The sequence below is a fragment of the Salminus brasiliensis genome, chromosome 2 (assembly GCF_030463535.1).
Source record: "Salminus brasiliensis chromosome 2, fSalBra1.hap2, whole genome shotgun sequence".
NCBI lineage: Eukaryota > Metazoa > Chordata > Actinopteri > Characiformes > Bryconidae > Salminus > Salminus brasiliensis.
Window position 1 is genome coordinate 4,386,183 of NC_132879.1, and position 23,774 is coordinate 4,409,956.

At 37.2% G+C, this 23,774-nt stretch overlaps 1 protein-coding gene across 3 annotated transcripts in view; it reads left to right on the plus strand.

Moving 5' to 3' along the window:
• The first annotated feature begins 20,021 nt into the window (after positions 1-20,021).
• The window catches only part of sfmbt2 (Scm like with four mbt domains 2), a 67,855-nt gene continuing 64,102 nt past the window's right edge, over positions 20,022-23,774 (plus strand). For 2 of the 3 annotated variants that reach the window (XM_072674155.1, XM_072674156.1), the window contains exon 1: positions 20,022-20,082. The gene's annotated coding sequence lies outside the window, so the exon portion shown is untranslated. The remainder of the gene's footprint in view (positions 20,083-23,774) is intronic. The other variant, XM_072674157.1, reaches the window with a different exon arrangement.

Genomic DNA, 23,774 nt, shown 5'->3' on the forward strand with positions numbered 1-23,774 from the left:
ACCAACAACAACTACTACTACTACAACAACAACACCAACAACACCAATAACATCACCACCAACAACAACAACGACACCACCACCACCACCAACAACAACAACAATAATAATAACAACAACAACAATAATAATATCATCATCATCAACACCAACAACAACAACAATAATAATAATAATAATAATAATAATAATAATAATAATAATACAAATCACACTTAATTTTTTTCCCCAGTTAAACTTTAACATATCTGTGTCATCAACAGCAACAGAGCTTTCATTTTCATTTACACTCCCTCTCTCCTCAGAGAGAGAGGCTTTTAACAAGCTCAACCCTAAAGACGTGACTCCAACCTGCCAGCTGAGCCTGTCCAGCTAAGAAATCAGCCTGAGAGCACTGAAACCTCTGGGCTTTAGAATACCTGAATATACACCCGAAAATACACAGAACAGAAAAACCTACACACACGACATCACACAACACGAGGGAGAGAGAGAGAGAGAGAGAGAGAGAGAGAGAGAGAGAGAGAGAGAGAGAGAGAGAGAGAGAGAAGGAAAAAGAGAGTGTGAGAGAACGAGAAAATAGAAAAAAGTAAGAGAGAAAGCGAAAGAAAGAGAAAAAGAGAGAGAGAGAGTGGGAAAGAGAGAGAGAGAGAGAGAGAGAGAGAGAGAGAGAGAGAGAGAGAGAGAGAGAAAGCTAGAGCTTGGGGGAAAGAGAGAGGGTAAGTGTGTGTGTGTGTGCGGGTGTGTGTGATGGGACAAGAAATCTCTTGCTGACTAATATTTTCCTGGACCCAAATCACTTTGGCCATCGGTATTCAGCAATCTTTACCCCTCCCCCCTCAAACACACACACACACACACACACACACACACTCACACACACACACTCACACACACACACACTCACACACACACACAGATACTGAGGTCAGTAACAGGTGCACTGAAGAGACTGGTAACCCACACAGCTATACTGTACAGTATGGTACCAGCCTGTACTGCAGCCAGAGGCACAGGGACCCAACGTCTCGCCACCTGTAAAACAGCTGAAGCTGAAGGAGGATGAGCTTCTACAGCAGGATAATGATCCTAAACACACCTCAAAGCCCACAATGGACCACCTCAAGTGCCACAAGCTGAAGGTTTGCCATGGCCCTCACAGTCCCCCAACCTCAACATCATCAAACATCTATGGAAAGATCTCAACAGAACAGGGCCAAAGCATTCGGCAGAAGCTAAAGGCCTTTTGCAAGAGGAACGGGTAAAAAAATCACAGACGGGAGTGTTACTAAGCACTACACACGCAGGGTGCCCAAATGCTGGCTTCAGGCCTCTCTTTTTACTTAACGGTAGGCCTAAGCTTATCTTACCTAGTAGAGAGAGTGTTTAAAGTCATGCTAGCTCGACCTTTCACAGCGATCTTTGTGTTAAGAGGGTTTTCTGGGGGAAATGCAGTCCTAGTGGGTCAGCCAAGACATGGTTGGTGCCTGAAGGTTGTTTATTTAGTTTTGTTCAGAAGCTTTGAGGCTAATATACAGTCTACTGTGCAGAGAATCCTAGTGTTTTCAGCAGATCTTCTTCCTCAGACATGATGGATCGATACGTTATACACCATGAGTTCCAGCAACAGTCCGTTAGCCCCCTAACCCAGTGGAGCTCCACCACTACGGAGATCGCAGTACCTCTATTGCATCCCCCTGTATCCAACGTTTAGCATTGGGCCTTTAGTGATAGCTCAGCAGAATGAGGTCAGATACTGAAGTTAGATGATCTGTTATGGCACTCCAGCTCATTCTGGATGCAAGATGTTGGAACTTTGCTGTGAGGATTTGATTGCCTGATTGCTCAGTCAGTTGAGTTCTGACACTCCAACTTGTTCAATATATTGCATGGGGTTTCATCAGTCCAAAGAATACAAGTCCACTGCTCCACCACTGGGGGCTCCACCACTGCTCCACCACTCCTCTGTCTGAGGCTAATGGGTATGTATATGTTCTACACCAGGAGTTCAAGCAATAGCCCACCATAGCCCACCGTAGCCCAGTGTAAACTATAGGACACATACTTGTAAACATCTGCTTGTCCAGTATTTTCTCTGAAATTGAGGTTGTCAACAGGGACAGTTTTACCCATTTGGCTACAGTAGCAACATCTACTCTTCTGGGCGGGTTTCACACTAGCTGTGAGTTTCTGACTGCAATCAGTCATTCCTCTCAGCTGTGAGACAGTTATTACTGTAGAAGCTCCAGATCTCATCACAACAGATGCAGGTGAAGATAAATCCAGTAAAAAGGAGAAACAAGAGCTTCTCATTCTGAAGAAAGAAAGTAGTGAGATCTTGTCGGTGAGCTAGTCTGAAGAACAGAGCTCGGTTCCTCCAGGGTTCTCCTGGACGCCCCCCAGTCCAGCCAGCACAGCATGGAGGATGTGTTCAACTCCATCAGCAGCAGCAGCAGCAGCTCACCTGATTCACCATCATTAAGCCCTGATTTACCACCAAACCAGGTGTTGATCTGAGGAGAACTCTAAATAACACTAGACTCCATGAGGAGAACTTTGGAGATGTTCTAATGATGAACACAGTGATGGAGAACCAACACATTTTAATGTACTTGTTCTAATATTAGTGTTTTAATAAGGAAATCAACACTTACTGCCCAGAGAAGCAGCTTTGTAATGCTCATTTTCACAGATTTCACACCTGTGTAATATTGAGCAGGCCCACCTGCAGGTGCTGCTAAAACAGATCTGACCATTCGAGGCCTGAAGGTGTCCAGTGGTATCTGGCAGCAAGACTAACATTAGCATCAGATGCTCATGAGGTGGAACCTCCGTGAGCATCAATGAGCCTTAGGTGCCCATGACCCTGTCGCCTGGTTCACTGTTGTCCTTCCTTCCAGCACTTTCGGTAGGTACTGACTGCTGCATAACCCGGAACACCCCACAAGAACTGATGCCTGATGTTTTGGTGGGGATGTTCTGACCCAGTCATCTAGAACATCATTGGGCTGACCCTCCCAGAGAGAGCAAGGCCGACTCTGTTCTCGGGGACTCCTGACTGTGATAGGCTGTGGCATTACCATGGATTGGCCTGGTGACACTTAGACAGTTGCGTCACCTGGAAGCCATGCCGATACTTTTTCTTCAAAGGAAAGCTATCCTTCACAGAGCTTCTCGACCTCCAGGACTTCTCTCTGACTTAGGACTAGGGCTCTTTGTGGTCAGGGTGGTCTTTGCCTTACTCCCTTGCTATGTCTGTCACAGACCATCTCTCTCTCTCTCTCTCTCTCACCCTAAAAACTGTATTATTTGCAGGTGTCGGAGAGACGCTACCAATTCACTGGAGAGTCCTGTGACGTCCGGAACAGGTGGGATGTATGCATGCATAGACACGAACAGGTGTAGCAGCCCTGTCCAGAAAAATGTGACCCCAGTTTTCCAGAACAATGCAGAAGCCATAAATAAAGGAACTCCATAAATATGAAGAACAGCACAAGCGAAGCTCTATTTCACTCTGTGCGTTTCTGCCTGCCCTTTTCCCTCATGATTACAGGGGAATTACTCATGAGCTCTCAGATGGGGGTGGTGTGGGTGGGTGGGGGGGGGGGGGGGTGCAAGATTTCCCCCACTGTGTTTTAGCACAAAATACAGCATGTACTGCAGGGAAATATGAGCATACACAACAACTGTGAGGAAAAAGCGCACACACACACACACACACACACACACACACACACACACACACACACACACACACAGCTGAGCGTAGTCACCCATGTGTTTCCACACATTGTTCCCACACTGATCAAAATAACACAAACTTTCCCTTTTGTCTACTGCCCTCTATCCGATGTCCAGTTTTCTACTGACAGCGTGCTACACTCCACATCTCCAAAACGGCAGCTTTACAGGAGAAGGAAAAAACCTTCTTAGCTTTCAATGGACGTCAATGTAAAAATACTTTTCTCCAAGTCATTTTGGAGCATTTCTATTGGTTTGTTCATCATGAAATTTGGTCAGAATATAAACAACAACGTCCAGATTCACATTCTATCAGAAAGTGAAAAATGTAAAATTTGGAGATACGTTGTTTTTTTATTTTATTATTTTTTTTTTTTAGAAAGCCTTATTACACACTGAGGAGTATTACTCAGTAACTACAGGGACTTCTGTACAAACTGGTGGGTCTATTCTCTGCTAACAGAGGTTTGTCATAACCCTTTTCGGCCCACCGGCAAGCCATAGGTGTGGTAAAGGGTTAAAGGACCAGTCTGGTGAATATCCAAATGAACGTGATGTATTACTCCCCCAGATGCAGTCAATCTGCCAAGACATGTTAAATACCTGATGTGCCTTTCTTTGCTTTACAACAGGACCTACTAGGCTAATGTTGCTAACAAACGCTGCATTTAGACTGTCACCAATCTCATCTGGGTTAATATATGAACCATGACGCTGGCCTACAAAGCCCAGAATGGATCAGTCAGCCCCTCCATACTTGATGGCAATGGGCAAAAGCCGATCTGCACCAAGAGCCCTTCCAGCTTCAAGTACGGCTCGGCTCGACCCACCATCCTTCAAAATCCACGGAAGACGAGCGTCTTCCGTCTTCTGTCCTGCACCGAAGTGGTGGAACGAACTTCTGTTCTTTTCTTTTCTTTTCTGTAAATATATTTTCAGCTCTTATTACCTTTAGTACTTTTTACTTTTTTAATTTATCCCCTACCCTATTTATTGTTTAGTGTCATTTTCCTTTAGTTTAAGACGGTGTTCTGTGTTTTTTGTTACTTGTCATACGTGTTGCTCTCACCAAGACAAATTCCTTGTATGGGTAACATACTTGGTGAAATAAAGAGATTCTGATTCTGATTCTCCTGGGTGTCCGAACTGCAGAGTCCAACACTCGCTGTCTTCAAACCCAGACTGAAGACCCTCCTCTTCTGAGAGGACTTGGGTGAATAGCAGAGTGGTCACCTTACTGACTTGTGTTTAGTAGAGTCTAAGATTAGAGGATCTTTGAATTATTAGTCTATTCAAACTAGCTGAGGTTTTTCTTGGGTAAATATTAAAGCACTTTTGTAAGTCGCTCTGGATAAGAACATCTGCTAAATGTCTAAAATGTAAATGTAAATGTAAATTTACTTTACTCTGAACAAATGACTGGAGTAGAAATCTAGATTTGAAGTAGTTTGAAGACAGGCCTAATCACTTAAAGTGAACCAAGTCCTTATAAGCTTGCAGCCAGTGCTTGAGACATCAGATGGAGCTCTCACTGAGTGAGAGCAATGGCCTACAAAGTCCTACACGGCCAGTCCCGGAAGATTTTCAACCTCTGTTAACACACAGCTGCTAATGGACGTTCAGCAGATCTTCTTCCTCAGACATGATGGATCGATACGTTTTACACCATGAGTTCCAGCAACAGCCCTCGTTAGCACCCTAACCCAGTGGAGCTCCACCACTACGGAGATCGCAGTACCTCTATTGCATCCCCCTGTATCCAACGTTTAGCATTGGGCCTTTAGTGATAGCTCAGCAGAATGAGGTCAGATACTGAAGTTAGATGATCTGTTATGGCACTCCAGCTCATTCTGGATGCTAGATGTTGGATTTGCTGTGAGGATTTGATTGCCTGATTGCTCAGTCAGTTGAGTTCTGACACTCCAACTTGTTCAATATATTGCATGGGGTTTCATCAGTCCAAAGAATACAAGTCCACTGCTCCACACTGCTGGGGGGCTTCATACCCCTCTGTCTGAGGCTAATGGGTATGTATATGTTCTACACCAGGAGTTCAAGCAATAGCCCACCATAGCCCACCGTAGCCCAGTGTAAACTATAGGACACATGCTCGTAAACATCTGCTTGTCCAGCGTGCCCTCTGAAATTGAGGTTGTCAACAGGGACAGTTTTACCCATTTGGCTACAGTAGCAACATCTACTCTTCTGGGCAGGTTTCACACTAGCTGTGAGTTTTTGACTGCATTCAGTCATCTGAGCATTAACAAGGTCTGATACTGATGTTGGATGATTAGTTCTGGCACTCCAACACATCCCAAAGGTGCTGGATGGAGCTCCACCATTGCACTGCTACACAGCTGTGCGCTCCTGTATCCAAAGCGTAGCACTGGGCCTCTAGTAGTAGTTCAGCAGATCTTCTTATTTAGATCTAAGATGGTTAGGTATGTGTATGCAGTACACCATATGTTCAAGCAATACCCCCCAGTCCCTTAACCCATTGAACACTATAGGTCTGAAGGCCCAAAGACACCGAATGAAGCTCCATCACTCCAGAGAATGCAACTCCACTACTCTACAGCCCAACATCCTTAGCAAGCTTAGCACTGGGTATGGTGACTCTAGGTTCATCCGTGGCTGGTCCAGAACATCCCTTTCAACTTGTCAGTATTTTTTTATGGAGAATATATGGTTTTGTACCAAGGTTGGCTGATCTATTTGTTAAAAAATCTCAAATTGCTCGGGTGGTATGTGCCCAGTATACACTATAGGTCAGCTTTAGGTCAAAAGACAAAAGTAAACCATATCCAAGTGTTTAAAGAAGCTTATTGACATCCATGAGTGTAGCACCGTCTGCAAAACACTGCCTTTCCCAGGCCCAGACTGCTAGGATCACTAAGCCTACACCCAGACTAAAAAGACATTGCAATGGTGAATCATCATTGGCACTGCAGTTTGGGCCAAGACTAGACTTATCCGTGCCCAATTAACCGTCCCTAATGCATTCTCACTGATCCCACATTTGTTAGAAGAATCCAGGGCAGATGTTTCGTATTTTACCACATGGCTACAATTTTAATGCAATTGTTTCATAATGAATTTGGGCCTAAATGAACAACATACAATTGTATTATTCACAATTTAATAATCTTATAAGATGCTTTTGTGAGCTTTTATAGTTGCAAAAGTTGGCAAACATGATATTTTCATAAAAAAGGGTAGCAATCCTCTTAAATCCAGTCTACATACATCATATATGCACATATTTGTGGACACCCCTTCTAACGAACGCATTCATCTACTGGAAGTTGCCCCCATTGCTGACACAGATGTGCAAATGCAGTTGCACGGCCAGCCCGGACTGCTTTCTATTGTTCTTAGTTCAGGAATGTGTAGCTTTGATCTAGCTCCAGAACACACACACCCATACCTTTCCCCAACCACACACACACCTGACCACATATACACGAACACACAGTGTATGATTAGTTAGGGCGGGAGTGATATTACAGATAAAGGGAGGTTTAAAACTGAATATATATATATATATATATATATATATATATATATATATATATATATATAGAGAGAGAGAGAGAGAGAGAGAGAGAGAGGGAAGGTAAAGGCTCTGTTTAAAAACATCTGATCTTAATCTGAACAGGTCAGGTCAGGGTTTATCCAGTAGATACGTGTTTTGTGTGTATATATATATATATATATATATATATATATATATATATATTTATATATATATATATGTGTGTGTGTGTGTGTGTGTGTGTGTGTTTGTGTGTGTGGACTAGACAGAGACATACAAACAATTCCAGCCCCTCCTCTGCAGCAAAAACAATGGAGCACAGTGCCCTCTAGCGGACAAACATCACTCCAACACAGGTGCTGGTCATTACAAGGGGGGCGGGGCGTAATTTGTCATTTTTTAAAGATATGAGTTTTTTTGACAGAGATGATATGCTGAAGGTACAACATCTGCAACATCTGGAATACTATGTAAAATATCAAAATCAGTAACACTGTTGCCTTATGAAATTAAACATCTGTGTCCTCATAACTGTGGTTGGTTATTCTAACATCCAAACATCTCAATGTCATTTGACATATGTTGGCCTCAAATGTAAATTTGAGGTCAACATATGTCAAATGACATTGAGATGTTTGGTTATGAGGACACAGATGTTTAATTTCATAAGGAATTGATTAGTTAAACTAAGGTCTGGATAAAAAAAAATAGAAAAACTGGGATTCCTCAACTTACATTTGTTTATTTGTGTTTATTTATTTTTTTAGTTCTGATTTTTACCCATTTTCTCTCCAATGTGTGTCGCCACACACCCAACCCCTGCTTATCCTCCTGCACCACATGCTGAGCTCTCGACACTTTTGAGGGAAAGCTTTGAGGAACCTTTTTAAAAGGAAAAGGCTCTCTGAAGGTTCCTCAAAACTTCTACTTTTAACAGAGTGGGAGGGTGAAGACTGTCACCTGTTGGTTCTTTTCCCGAATTGCCCCCAGTGCAGCACCCGCCGGACAACCAATGGTTAGCTCTGGCCATGTACCCGGCCAACAGATGGCAGTGCCAGCCAGCATTCCTCTGAAGTGATGTGGGGAGAAAGCTCCATCTACCCACCCTGGAGAGAGCAAGGCCAATTGTGCTCTCTCAGGCTCCAGCTGCCGATGGCTAGCAGCATGGTCAAGCCTTATTCTGCTGGACCCTATAGGACTCAGGGCCCTGTTTGTATATATTCAAATGATACTGTCCTGCTGCCCAGATAATGATACCGACCCACCTCCCAGCCGGGGGAAGAACAGACCCCCTTCTGCTGCCGCCTGATGATCAACACTAATACTGACACTAACATCTGTCGGTCTAGTTACACTATAATGTCCATATTTTTGTGGACACCCCTTCTAATAAATGCAGTCAGCTTGCACCTATTGCTAACACAGATGTGCAAATGCACACACACAGCTTGCCTAGTCCATGTAAAGAAGTCCTGCCAGTAGAATAGGACTCTCTGGAGCAGATACATAAACCCTGTCAGCACCATGCTGCCTAATGCCAGGCATGGGCTAGAGGGGTATAAAGCCCCCCAGCATTGGAGGAACTGTATTCTCTGGAAAGATGGATGGTAGAGCTCCATCCAGTACTTTTGGGATGAGTTTGGGAGGAGTTGAGGATGATGAGGTGGGGTGGTGATCATCCAACAACTGGACCTCACTAACACTCTTGTCGCTGAATGCAATCAAATCCTCACAGCAATGCTCCAGCTCCAAAATCTAGTAGAAAGCTTTGTTCTTCCCTGGGCAGTAGAGACAGTTACTCCAACAAAAGCAGGATAAGCTCTTTTGAAGCAGGTGTCCCAATATTTGTGTCCATATAGTATGTCTATCTGTCCATCTGGCTATTCTGTAAGTAGTGTAAGAAATACAGTACAGTAGATACTGTATTTCCCAATGTGTATGTCCCATACACATTTCTTGATGGACGGACTAATAGAAATGCTTCAGAATAAGTATAAACACACATAAACACACGTTAGTAATCGTCAGAAAGTGTTATGGGTTAAATAATAATAATAAAAAAAATGATTGTAAACAGCCTTACTGCTCAAATGAACAACTATACCGAACAATTTCTCAGATTCCTGAAGCTTTAGGACAATGCTGAGCAACATTAAATATATATTTTAATACAATATCTTATTTACTTCATTTTTAAATTAAGTGCATTTTAATGACAGTCTTATACAGATATTTGGAAACTCTTAGTACAATTGCATGTGTTGTTGACTTTCTAATCCCGTACAAAGAGCACACTAATGCATTTAATACACAACAGCAGTTTATTTATACTGTATTTAACACACTGAGGAAAATCCTAAGCCATAAAATATAGCATCAAAAACATGGCATGTTATTTTTTATATTATTTTTTAAATGACTAAATTAATAGATCCTAAATTGTGTGTAAAATGTGCAGAATGATGTCATATTTAATACAATTCAGTTCAACTCTATTGCCATTATACTAATACAGGGTTGTTCAGCAGTTTCCAGTGCAGAATACAGTAGTGCAGGTTTGATAGATAAAACACGAGACAGGGGGCACAGACAGTAAATACCAAGTACAATAAACACCAAAATATACAAATCTGTGCATGTACAGCAAATGTGTGCAGGAAGGCTGGGTAATTAAGGTCCAGACTGAGTTACTACACTGACAGTGAATATATTTAACTGTGTTCAGGGATTTCATGGGGTTTCAGGGGTGATCAAACTTTTGCACACGAGTGTACTACATTATGCTGTATTTCTGTGAGAGTGCTGATGTGATGTGATGAAGTGGAGGCGGGAAATGTCCGGAAGAGCAATGAGGAAGTCACTTCTGTGAAAGCGCCAGTATGTTTTGGGTGGAGGCAGGAAATGATCTCGAAAATAATAAAGTGGCAAGCTGGGCCTGTTACACTCTCACTCTCTGTACTGTACACGCTAAAAACATTCAGCTAAATCATTTTATTATTACCATTCTCTTTATCGGAAATATGTAAATATAATGTTTAGAAGGTCTCAGAAGTAAACAATGTGGACTTCAGAAGTACAGAACTAAAATAAAAAAACAAACTGAAACATTAAACATGAAAACAAATGAAAGCAAATTCACCTTTTATGTTTTTTAAAACGAGGACTGTGTTTTATGAGATTTCTCCATGAATAATGTAACAGAGAAAAGAGCTGGAGGAATGATGACTCAGGTTCTTTTTCACTGGCCGCTGTTAAAGGCTTAATGATTGACAGGTTCAAGGCACATTCATGTGAATGCACAACTACAGAAAGGTCAGAGCTCACTTTGACTTACAGTCCTTTAGCTTACGCACCTTTCACTGCACGGAAATCTGTTATTTAATACAAGAACATTATATATTATATTAAAAAAATACATTACTCGTCATTTTCACATTGAAACAATGTGTGTGTGTGTGATAATGACAAGTAATGTATTTTTAAATAAATAAATATATATATATATATATATATATATATATATATATATATATATATATATATATATATATATCATATACATATCACATTTGTAATTTAGAGCATTTCTATTAGTCCATTCATCCAGATTTATTCACACAGTCTTCAGAGCAGCTTCAGGGTTCAGACTATGGGGAAAACTTAAAACAAATGAAAATGGAGATACATGTTTTTCATTGGACAGTAGTGATATACAGAATTACAACTTTATATAAGAAAGGAAAAAAACCTTCTTAACGTTCAATGGAAGTCAATGTAAAAATATTAGATTTGTAAGTCATTTTGGAGCATTTCTATTGGTCATTTCATTCATTATGAAATTCTGATACAATGTAAAGAACAACTGCCAGATTCACATAATGCCAATAAGTGAAAAATGTATAATACAATCCTGAAAGCAGAAAAAAACCTACATAAATATTTCATCTGTATTGTTAAGTAATATTACAGTGGTAGATCCTCCTAAAGCTCTTTTAAAACTCTTTTAATGGTCCTGCAGTTTGCCTTATAGCTACAAATGAAGAAGACAATTATGTAATCCACGGAAAATGGAGAGAGAGGCCCTGAGGGTAAAATAATTGATCACAAGGGTTGTCCTTTACTGAGGTCACCACTGCAATGAAGCACAGAGTCAAGGTCATTCTGAGAAAGTTTTTTCTATGTTTTTTTCTAAGAAAAATGAACTAAATAACAAACTGTGTAGAAGTATTTTAACATGATACATTTACTTTATATACATCACATGCATTTACTTTTCTTCATATTATACAGTACCTTTTACTGATTACAAAGTGTGAAGCATTATATACTTTAATATGTAATTTCGTTACATGATAAATAGAATCGATATATTATACAGTACAAACTACCATATATCTTTACATCTTTTTAGATTTATGCATACTATACAGTACTATTGCCTTTTTTTACGTATGAAATAGTATTAAGAACTATGCGCTTTTATGTGTCACAATATTAATTATTATTAAGTAATATTAAGTGAATTTTCTATACCTTTACCTTTGTTTAAATAAATATTCAGTATCAGGTGACATACAGTTTTATGTATTGTTTGATACATAAGTAAGTAAGTACCGTACATATCATAGATTGCAAGTTTTTTCCCCAACAATTATATAGTATTACAAACCATATACATTTCCGTTATATATAATATATATAATATAAAACAGGATTTGTATTACACACAGTACTAAGTACTGCGTCCATTTATATTTAAACAAACAAACAAATAAACAACAAAATAAATAATTGTTTAATATTAGGTGACATTTTATTTAGTACATTATTATTTATTCATTTTTTTCAATTTATGTAGCATAACAAACCATATACATGTATGTGTGATATAGTATAAAGCAGGATTTATAGAATATACTGTAATAAATAAATAAAGATATAAATAAATTAATAAATATTTAGTATTGGGTGCCATACAGTTTTTTTAAATATATTTATTTAGTATTAAGTAACATACTTTTAGGTATACAGTATCAGATATGTATGCATTTATATACGGTATAACTATATAGCATAACGTTATACAGTTTATAAGTGTGATATTAAAGAAAGTATCTTGTTCAATAACTTTAAATCGTGATTTTTTAGAATCACATTTTCAATTTTATAAAAATATATCAGATAAAAATAATCCTCTCAGATCTGTCAGTGCCATCCCTGACATTTCCTGTTTGGGGTCATGTTGCCGTCCTTAGTTATTTGTAAGCAATCACATGATTGAAGTACTGCAGGTAGTGCTCTGGAGAAAAAGGGGGTTTGTAGGGTTAGCGGTGGGCTCCAGATGCAGCCTGTCTCTGCTGCTTTGAGGGACTCGAATGAGTAACGCTGTCAGTACAGAGGTTGCATTTTTGCAGAGTGTGAAATTTTGGAAAGCACGGGTTGTGAAATGAGTGCAAACAGTACTGATACACTACTGCTGAATTAGGGCTGTTTACACTGGCCTGTTGCACAAAAGCAGGACTGGTGTAAAGGCAGCAGAAATGCAGCAGATCGGGCTGTGTGATCCAGCTCGACACTAAAAAAATACTGAGGCTAAAACTAGAGAAGTTCAACTGCTGGATCCACATCTGCACTCACACCAACTTCAGACTGCATCATTTTCATCTGTTAATAACTCATCTGTTCATTTCTCTGGTTCTGCTACAGCTACAATACAATACAACACAGCTACCAACTTAACAATGCACCTGAAACTACTTTTACCTTTTTTTAAATGACATTTACATGTTTTTACATTAAAATAAGCAGAAAACAAACAATAGTAAACAGCTGAGTGAGAGTTCCCAATCCTGTGACCCAACTCAGGTTCCTGCTTCCCTGTATGTGTAGCCGTAGGTCCTTCTGGAACTGAATCAAGTGCATCAAGGCAGGAAAAACACGTGTGGGACAGGAAAGATCTACAGGGAAGTATGAAGTGGTTTAATGCTGAGAAAAGCCTGGAGAGGGAGGGGGGGAGGGTGGGAGGGTGTGTGTGTGTGTGGGGGGGGTATTTTTGGTGTGGTGTTGGGAGTCATGTGATGTTTTTAAACCTTTTGACCAGTCTTTGGAATTGTGATATAGACTGAATACAGACTGGGATCTGGGGTAGACTGAAACCCCAGCTGAGCATTTTGGTAGAACTTTCTGATCTTTGGTTTTAAGAGCTTTCAACCTGACAAGTGTTCTGCACTTCAGTTCTTAAAAAGTTATTGTTTTTTTATTTTATATATATATATATATATATATATATATATATATATATATATATATATATATATATATATATACAGCTGAAACCAGAAGTTCATTTACACTGTATAAAACAACACATGCATTTTTTCTCACTGTCTGACATGAATTTAGAAGAAACTTTATTATTATTATTATTATTATTATTATTATTATTATTTGCTAAATGCCAGAATAAAGAGACACATTATTCAGAAAGAAGCAGCATGTATCAGGTGTGCCTTAAAATACATCCACAGGTGTGTCTCTAAATAACTCAGATGTTGCCAATAAACCTATCAGAAGCTTCCAAAGATATGACATCATCATATGGGCTCTGCCAAAATTGTTTAAAGGCATAGTAATCTTAGTGTATTTAAACGTTTGACCTTGAAGAAAGTAATCAAAATATGTAACATTTCTAACATATATATATATATATATATATGCTTTTATTATTATTATTATTATTATTATTATTATTTTACATTCAATTGACATTCAGGACATTCACATTTCAAATGAATTCTGAATAAAATTCATTCCGAATGTTTTATTATATATATATATATATATATATATATATATATATATATATATATATATATATATATATATATTACATTCCATTGACATTCACATTGACGTTTCACATTAACTAGGCATATTTCGAAAAGCTCATTATTTTAACTTTAAAATTACTTTTAACTTCATTTAAATTTAAATGGAAATGTAGCTTTAACTTATTGTATATTCAGAAAAGTTTTTAAGAATTTTCATGTAAAGCAACGTTTAACATCTGCATGTTTCATAGATTATATATTAATAGCAGTGCAGTAGTGTTTGTATAGCGTATGCTAATGTATATTCTGTATTTGATTGTGTACATATTGTGTATCTGCCACTGCAAGGGACCACACACGATTTTCACCCACCTTTACAACTGTGCTACAACTGTTCTGATTTTTCCAGCTCCACAGGTTCATCTTTTGATCTGTTTGAGCTTTTAAATAAATATTTTTTTAATAAATTATTTATATTTTATACTATAAAATCACAAAGCATGTTATTCTTATGTGTGGAAATCAGGATTTACCATTAAATACTGATCACCACAGGCCTACTGTCTACTGTACTTAGGTGCTGGGTTGTTCCCCTGCAGTAAAATGGCCAGGCCAGCCTTGGCTGGAAGACCGGCACCCACTAAGGTCACCACCAGTGGTGTAATCCGTCTCCTGCACGCGCTCGACCCACAGCCTCGTCTCATAGATTAAGCACAAGGCCTGCGCCATCTGTTACTGCAGTATCATTGGGACGTCCTGTTATTAGCCGGATGCAAGGTGCCTGCGAGGTCAGCCCATGTTAAGTGTACTGTGTTTTGGCTGACAGGTGAGGGTGAGCATCACTATACACACTCCTGTGTGTGTGTGTGTGTGTGTGTGTGTGTGTGTGTTTTACACTGAAAAGCATCATACATTTAGGCTGTGGTGTGCAAATCATTACTGAGCACATTACTGAGTAACCTGTTCGAATGCAGTGCATAGTTCTGACCACTAGAGGGCATCACCAAACAACCCAGCTGGAACATGCACTGGAAATGAAAGGAGCTTTGGGTTTAAGGAATAAAATCATATCAAATATGTTTCAATCAAAATATGTTATCAAAATTACAATTAGTTCAGTTGTGATCAGTTATTAAACTTATGTCTCATTTTAAAAGTGTAAATTCACAGGAACTTTTTATTAATCAGAATCAGAAATACTTAAATTACAGCTGTTACAGATGTAAGCATTTGTGTAAGAATAAACACTCCATAAAACACTATATAAATAAACACTCTATGAAATAAAATAAAATAAAATAAAATTTAAAACGAAAATAATGAGAAAAACTTGAAAAATGTACATATATATATATAAAAATTATATGAATATAATAAAGTTGCATATTGGTAATAGCTGTGATAATAAATATGGAAAATGATTGAGTTCTTTAACACATTAAATTGAATTACAGTACTATTATTAATAGTTATAATGAATTAATAATTAATAATACTATAATTATTCAATATGAAATACTGACGTGGTTTAGGCTTTAAGTGCCATCACTACATCAGTTTATATCGTGCCTAGTGTGCCATCTCAATCATACAATCAGTGCCAAAGAACTCCATAAAATAGGCCAAAATTCTCCAAGTTCTGAGTGGTTCAGAGGAGTAAGGCGTGGCCTGTATGACCAGAGGGTCACTGGTTCTAAATCCTGGCTCATGCTGCCTGCCATCAGTAGCCAGAGCCTGAGGGAGCACAGTTGGCCTCGCTCTCTCCAGGTGTGTAGATGTCTCTCTCTCTCTCTCTCTGTCCCCACATCACTTCATCAGTCCTTACCCACCAGGGCTGGGAGTATTGCAGGTGTAGGGGGAGAGAACTACAGAGTGGGCTGGGTAATTGGCTAAAATCTAAAATAATAATACATAAATAATAAAAACCAATAAGCCAATTGTCTCAGAATTCAAGTGACAACACGATATTCAGCAAATTCAATTTATTGGAATTTGAAGATACTTGAAAACTCAATTTCAAGCAAATCAAACTTTTTAATGTGCTTTTCCAACACTTGTAGCCATAACATTAGTACCACGGACAGGTGAAGTAAAGAGCATTATTGATCTTCATCTACAGTGGCGTCTATCTGTCAAGGGGTGGATGTATGAGGGAACAGCCAGTCAGTTCTTGAAGGTGATGGAGGTGTTGAAGCTGAACAAATGGGCAAGCCTAAGAATCTGAGACACTTTGACAAGAACCAAACCGAGATGTTCTAGATGACTGGGTCATCAGAACATCTCCAGAACATCAGGCAGGTCTTGTGGGGTGTTCCCGGGTATGCAGTGGTCAGTACCTACCAAAAGTGCTCCAAAGAAGGACAACCGGCGTCAGGGTCGTGGGAACCTAGGGCTCACTGATGCTCATGGATGTTCCATCTTACAACTACCAGGACCTAAAGCATCTGCTGCTGAGGTCTAAAGGTGCTCAGATACCACATATACGAGGTTACCCCGTAATAAGGTTGCATTAACCCGTCAAACACTTGACATCTGACTTGCTGTGCCACTGCCTCTCACGGCTGTAGAACCCAGAACATCTGAAGATCAAACTAAACCCACTAAGGCCAATTCATTTGACAGTGCTCTTGAACATCATTTCCACATGATGTTTACAAATATATATTTTTTGCTGTCATGCATCATATCTCTCCAAAACAGCAACGTTTCAGAAGGAGGACTAGGATTAGGGCTAAAAACTGTCTTAACTTTCAATGGAAGGCAATGTAAAAAGATTTGATTCCAAGTCATTTTGAAGCCTTTCTGTCCATTTATTGTGAGATTGTGAAACAATTTAAAGATGAGCGGACCAATTTCAAAGCATGTCAAAATGTGAAAAACTAAATAAAGAGAAATGGAGATACGTGGTTTCTGTACAACAGCAACAATATGACACTTAGCACTGAATAATACATGGAAGTGCATGGGAAGTATACAGGTATATGGTATTTACTTGTATATACTATATAAAATGAACTGATAATATATATAATAAATAGAAATGTATGGGAAGCATACCTGCTTTTGGTATTTACCAGTATATACTACATAAAATTAAATGATAAAGTATAGAATTCAAATATGTGTATGGGAAATATACAGGTATATAGTATTTACTAGTATGTACTATATCAGATTAAGTGGTAATACTATATAATACAAAAAGGTGTAAGGGAAGTATGTGGGTATATGGTATTTACTTGTATATACTATATAAAATTAAATGATAATATATATATATATATATATATATATATATATATAAATAAAATTTTATGGGAAGTACACATGTTTTTGGTATTTACCATTATATACTACATAAAATTAAATGATACAGTATTTAATTCTGTATGTAATGATATAATAAGTATATAATTCCCACATTTGTATATATTATATTATATTACATTATATAGGTATATAGTATTTACTAGTATATACTACATCATATGAACTGATAATACTATATAACACAAAAAAGGTGTATGGGAAGTATGTAGGTATATGGTATTTACTAATTCATACTATATAAACTACTAACTGATAATATATATAATAAATAAAAATATATGGTTCTTAGTACTATATAATCTGTAAAAAGTACTTAGCACTGTATAATCTGTCTAAAAGTAAATGTATAATGTAATAATGTAAAATAGTTTAATTACTCTACTGCTTTGCTTTTACTTGAATATAATATAAAATATATAAATACAGTAGGCCTGTTCTATATAAGGAACTGAGCCTGAAACACAGCAAAAAATCAATCAATCAATTAATCAATCAATAAATAATAATAAAAAAAACTAAAAATGACTTCACATGGTAACAAGGAATTAAACAGGGTGAAACAGACCTTTACTCTAAGTGTTAGTTTGAGTTGAGTGAAAACAGGAACAGCATGCCATCATTTTTTCTGGGGTGAACAGGCGACCTTTAAGCTGTAAAACTAAAAAAACAGAAACTCAACACTATGACGTAACCCGGGAGCTTCAGTAGCATGGAAAAAGGGGCATTACTGTGTCTGTCTGGACTGACATGCATCCTATTCTGCCCTGCGATAAAAAGTATATAGTATACACACTATATGGACAAAAGTATTGGGACACCTGCTCATTCAAACATGTTTCCAAATTCTACGTTTACTAAAAAAAAGAGTTTATCCTGCTTCTGTTGGAAGAAGACTTCTGGAGGAGGTCAGAACGCTGTCAGGATGATCACCACCCCACTTCACTATCCCCAACTCCCCAACTCTTCCTAAAACTACTGGAGGAGCACCATCCATCATCCCAGACAACACAGTTCCTCCACTGCTCCACAGCTCAATGCTTAATGAAAGGTGCCAATCGTTTCATGTTTTTCTGCTCCAGAGGGACACAGTGATGCCACACAGAAGAAAGGATTCACCTCAGGAATGTCATTTCATAAAGTCTTTCTGTCTGTTTCATGAGAACGAGCCGACAGGAAACACTTTGTGTTTTGTTTTGAGTGACTAAACAATCCGCCCTCATCAGTGGAAACATGACAGAGGCTTGGAATTTTACCCCGTGTCTCTCCGTCCGTGACTCTGTGTCTCTCTCTCCCGCAGTCTATCCATCTATAAATAGTTAGGAGACAGTTAGAGTGATTATATATATATATATAGACACAGATAGACTAATGTGTATATATGTACACATAGTCACAGAGAGTCAAATCTCTAGCCTCTGTCATGTTTCCACTGATGAGGGTGGATTGCTTAGTCATTCAAAACAAAAAAAAATGTATATATACTGATATATATATATATATACATCAGTCTCTTAGTCTATATATACACATTATATATATATATATATATATATATATATATATATATATATATCAGTCTCTCATCAGTCATATACACACATTATATATATATTTATGTATGTATATTTATATTATACACACATAATATATGTTTTATATATATATATACACACTATATATATTATATACACACACATATATATATTATGTGTATATTATTTATACTAATTATAATAGAATTATATATATTATAACAATATATTTTATTAATATATATTTAAGATATTATTATACATGATTAATTATAATATATATATATGTATTTATGTATTAATTTTATTTATTATATATATTAAATATATATAATATATTATATGTATGTATTCCATCTATTTAGAGAGACAGACAACAACAACAACAACAACAATAATACTAACAATACTAGTAATAATAATGATAATAATAATAATAATAATAATAACAATACTAGTAATACTACTACTACTACTACTACTAATAATAATAATAATAATAATGATAATGATAATGATAATAATAATAATAATAATGATGATAATAATGATAATGATAATGATAATGATAATAATAATAATAATAATAATAATGATTATGATAATAATAATAATAATAATAATGATAATAATGATTATGATAATGATAATAATAATGATTATGATAATGATAATGATAATGATAATGATAATAATGATAATAATGATAATGATAATGATAATAATAATAATGATAAAGTAATGAATAATGAAGGGAATAAAGACTGGGTTAGTGAGGGGACCCCCTGTGAAGCACTGCTGCAGTGAGTGTGTGTGAGAGTGTGTGTATTATAGCGACAGGCAGCAGATTGCTGTTTACACTCAGCAGGAAAAGACGAGTTTCCCGCATGATGGGAGGAGGAGGAGGTGGTGGAGGAGGTGGAGGAAGAGGAGGAGGCTTCTCTGCTCTCTCTCTCTAATTGGCTGCTCCAGCTCCTCTCTCTCTCTCTCGCTCGCTCTCTTTTTCTCGGAGTGCTGTTAAAGCGCAGCGGCGCGGCACATGCGCACGCGCGGGATGCCATATTGGACGGAGGAGCTGCGCGAGCGGCCCGGAGGGAGCGGGAGACCCGGGCAGGTACACACACACACGCACACACACACGCACACACACACACACACACACACACAGAGACACGCACACACTCACTATACATGCATACATACATTACACACAAACACTCTACACACAGCCTTACGCTGCACACACACACACACGCGCTCGCCCGCTCGCCGTGGACTTACACACACACTACACACACACACACACACACACACACTGACTGTAGGCGGTTCGGTTTATGATTATTTCGTTATTATTTGATGTTGGTTTGAACTGCAGCGTTTCGCCGGAATGGGAATAAGCGGCGAGCGCACGCGCCGCACCACAGCCGCACTTTACTGACTAATCACCTGTTTGTTTGTTTATTTGTTTGTTTGTTTGTTTGTTTGTTTGTTTGTTTGTTTGTTTGTTTGTTTGTTTGTTTGTTTTTCCGCGAGAGTAAGAAAAATGTGCCTTTCGGGTCACGAGCGGCAGAAACAGAGCGGCCATGCGGGAAACGTCACTAAACAACAACAACACTAATAATAATAATAATAATAATAATAATAATAATAAGTGCAGCAGTAGCTCGTCGGCCGGACTCTGCGCGAGCTTTTCGTTTCGCGTTTATTTGTTTTATTATTTTTTTCTGCGCGCGACTCGTTTCACTTTCACACAGAAGCAAAGTAGAGAACCAGCTAATAGAGACACTGCTGAACATCCAGACCTGCGCGTGCGCGCGCGCCCGTGTGTGTGTGTGTGTGTGTGTGTCCGGTCGATTCTCCTAATACTATACGCACATACACACACGGACACACACACACACACACACATTCACACACACACACACACTCACATTCACACAAACACTCCTGTTTCCTGTTTCGTTTTGAACTCTGATATAAAACCACCACCAAGCCGAATCACCAAGACTTATTTACAGACTTATTTACAGACTTATTTACAGACTTTTTTACTGACTTATTTACTGACTTATGCACTGACTTATGCACTGACTTATTTACTGACTTATTTACAGACTTATTTACTGACTTATTTACTGACTTATGCACTGACTTATGCACTGACTTATTTACTGACTTATTTACAGACTTATTTACTGACTTATGCACTGACTTATTTACTGACTTATTTACTGACTTATTTACAGACTTTTTTACTGACTTATTTACAGACTTATTTACTGACTTATTTACTGACTTATGCACTGACTTATGCACTGACTTATTTACTGACTTATTTACAGACTTATTTACAGACTTATTTACAGACTTTTTTACTGACTTATTTACAGACTTATTTACTGACTTATTTACTGACTTATGCACTGACTTATGCACTGACTTATTTACTGACTTATTTACAGACTTATTTACTGACTTATGCACTGACTTATTTACTGACTTATTTACTGACTTATTTACAGACTTATTTACTGACTTATTTACAGACTTATTTACTGACTTATTCACTGACTTATTTACAGACTTATTTACTGACTTATTTACTGACTTATTCACTGACTTATTTACTGACTTATTTACTGACTTATTTACAGACTTATTTACAGACTTTTTTACTGACTTATTTACTGACTTATTTACTGACTTATTTTGAGACTTATTTACAGACTTATTTACTGACTTATTCACTGACTTATTCACTGACTTATTCGCAGACTTATTTGCAGACTTATTTACAGACTTATTTACGGTCACATTTACTGACTTATTCACTGACTTATTCACTGACTTATTCACTGACTTATTTACTGACTTATTTACTGACACATTTACAGACCTATTTACTGACTTATTTACAGACTTATTTACTAGCCTGTTGACTGTCTTATTTGTAGTATTATTTACAGGCTTATTTAGGAGGCTTATTTACAGGCTTATTTGGCTCATTTACTGACTTATTTAAAGACGCATGTACAGGCTTATTTACTGACTTATATGCTGAATTATTTGCAGGCTTTTTTACTAAATTATTTAAAGTCTTATTTACAGGCTTATTTACTAAATTATTTAAAGTCTTATTTACAGGCTTATTTACTAAATTATTTAAAGTCTTATTTACAGGCTTATTTACAGTGTTGTTTACAGTCTTGTTTTCTTTCTTATTTATAGTATCATTTACTGGCTTATTTACAGACTTATTTTGAGACTTATTTACAGACTTATTTTGAGACTTATTTACTGACTTATTTACAGACTTATTTACAGACTTATTCACTGACTTATTTACAGACTTATTTACAGACTTATTTACGGTCACATTTACTGACTTATTCACTGACTTATTCACTGACTTATTCACTGACTTATTTACTGACATATTTACTGACTTATTTACTGACTTCTTTACTGTCTTATTTACTGACACATTTACAGACCTATTTACTGACTTATTTACTAGCCTGTTGACTGTCTTATTTGTAGTATTATTTACAGGCTTATTTAGGAGGCTTATTTACAGGCTTATTTGGCTCATTTACTGACTTATTTAAAGACGCATGTACAGGCTTATTTACTGACTTATATGCTGAATTATTTGCAGGCTTTTTTACTAAATTATTTAAAGTCTTATTTACAGGCTTATTTACTAAATTATTTAAAGTCTTATTTACAGGCTTATTTACTAAATTATTTAAAGTCTTATTTACAGGCTTATTTACATTGTTGTTTACAGTCTTGTTTTCTTTCTTATTTATAGTATCATTTACTGGCTTATTTACAGACTTATTTTGAGACTTATTTACAGACCTTATTTTGAGACTTATTTTCTGGCTTATTTACAGTCTTGATTACAGACATTTTGCTTATTTACTGATTTGATTGCTTTTTATTGCTCTGTATATTGGTGTGTTTACCATGTGCAATGACTTGCTTTAATTATTTAGTGCAGGTTTTAGTTGCTTTACTTATTCTTTAACTGTAACTCTGTTTACTGACTTATTTACTAAAGCCTAACAACTGACCTGTTTACTGACCTGTTGACTGACTTGTTTACTCAAGCTTAACCTCTTTATTGACTTATGGCCTGCGTTATTTGTTTATGTATTGACTGATGAATGCATTTACTGGCTTGTTTTGTTTACCTCACATCTTCACTGATGCATTTATGGAGGTTGTTAGATGTTCACTCTCAGTGATTTACTTCCTTAAATACTAACATTTCTATTTACATTTTTTACTGACGTATTAAGTTTTACTCATCTACTGACGTTTTACCCCGCCTGCTATTTACTGCTGCACTGGCGTGTTTATTGTCTCGTGTGTTTACTTTCATATTTGTTGTTAGCTTATTACTTGCTTGTTTCTGACCATTTTTAATGTTCACTTAATTACTGATTTGTGTACAGATTGATTGACCTTATTTATTGATAACCGGCCTTATTGGGTATTTAATGATTTATTAATGAAATTATTTATTTATCTGCCGTCCTGGTAACTGATTTACTAACTTTTTTCTGACTTAGTTACTTTTTTTCTTTCTTTATTGACTGGGCTGTTCTCTTTCTAACGTATTCAGGCAGTTGTTTTTTGCTGATTTCCTTCTTTACACATTTCCTTCTGTCGGGTAATGTTGACTTGCCAGTCCACTGTATCGACTGATTAGAGCCTGGAGTTGATAGCTTTGTGATCATCCTTCGGTGATGGTTCCTAAATCTGAGCCTTAATGTAGTGAGGAGTAATGAGGAG